The sequence below is a fragment of the Pteropus vampyrus genome, unplaced genomic scaffold, assembly GCF_000151845.1.
Source record: "Pteropus vampyrus isolate Shadow unplaced genomic scaffold, Pvam_2.0 Scaffold110, whole genome shotgun sequence".
NCBI lineage: Eukaryota > Metazoa > Chordata > Mammalia > Chiroptera > Pteropodidae > Pteropus > Pteropus vampyrus.
In genome coordinates, this window is record NW_011888891.1 from 972378 (window position 1) to 973620 (window position 1243).

General features: G+C 43.8%; 1 pseudogene; it reads left to right on the forward strand.

Moving 5' to 3' along the window:
• The first annotated feature begins 705 nt into the window (after positions 1-705).
• Positions 706-825, forward strand: LOC111743298 (annotated as a pseudogene).
• Positions 826-1243: the final 418 nt, after the last annotated feature.

The following is a 1243-nucleotide window of genomic DNA, read 5'->3' on the forward strand; positions in this document are numbered from 1 at the left end:
AGACAGTAAAACAATGTAAGGGATAGAGAATGACAGAGGGGCCATGGGGTGCCATTTTGGATAGGATGGTCAGGGAAAGACTTGGACAAAGTGCTTTGGGAGCAGACACCTACAGGAAGTGAAGGAGGGAAATGTGAGTAGCTGGGGCAAGAACATTTTAGGCATCAAAAGCAGCCCGTGCAAAGGCTCTAAATCAGGAGCATGCTTGGCAGGTGAGAGGACCAGCAAGGACGCAGTGTGGCTGCAGCAGAGTGAGAGTTGGGCAGAGTAGTCACTGGTGAGGTCGGAGAGGTAGCCAGGAAACAGATTAGTTATGGTGCCCTTGCAGTTGTCCCAAAAAGGGATATTGATGGCTTGGATAAGTGATAGAGAGAGGAAAGTAATTAGTTTCTGGCCTTGTTCTTAAGGTAGAGTTGATAGGATTTTCTGACAGTTTAGATGGGGAGTCAACAAGAGAGTCAAGAATGAAAGAGAGAAAAAGAAGTCAAAAATGATTCCAAGGATTTTTGGCCTGGGCAGCTAGGTGAATGGAGAAACCATTCGTTAGGATGGTCCTGCTTCAAGGAATAGTACTCAGTGTTGATATGGACATGCCCATCTGAGGCTAGCCTGATTTTTCCTCCCTACATGAGTCTAACATTTTCAAGAATTTGATTTTGGCTGTGTTAAGTTTGTAATGCTTATTAGTCATTCAGAATAGTTGAATATACTATGCCATGGCGCCCTGAACAAGCCCGATCCCATCCGATCTTGGAAGCTAAGCAGGGTTGGTCCTGGTTATTACTTGGATGGGAGACCATCTAGGAAGACCAGGTGCTGGAAAAGTAAAAAATAAAAAAATAATGGATTGTAAGATGACAAGGTCCTTGCAATCTGTGAGGTCAACCAAGGGTTGCCTTGCCTAATTTAAAAAAAAATTTTTTAATAAAAAGAATGGTTGGATATATAGATCCTGAATTCAGAAAAGAGGTCAGACCTACAGATATGAAATAAGAAGTGATCAGTATACAGAATATAAATGAAGCCATGGGACTGGATGAGATTAGAAGAGGTCTGTGGCCTGAGCCCAAGGGCACATGGTCACTTAGAGGTCAGGGAAATGAGGAAGAACCAGCAAAGAGACTGAGAAGGAGCAGCCTATCAAGCAGGCAGGAATTAAGAGTGGTGTCCCCCAGACAAAGTGAAGATAATGTCTGAAGCTGGAGGTACTGAATGCTTCTTAGATGGCAGGTGACATGTGGAT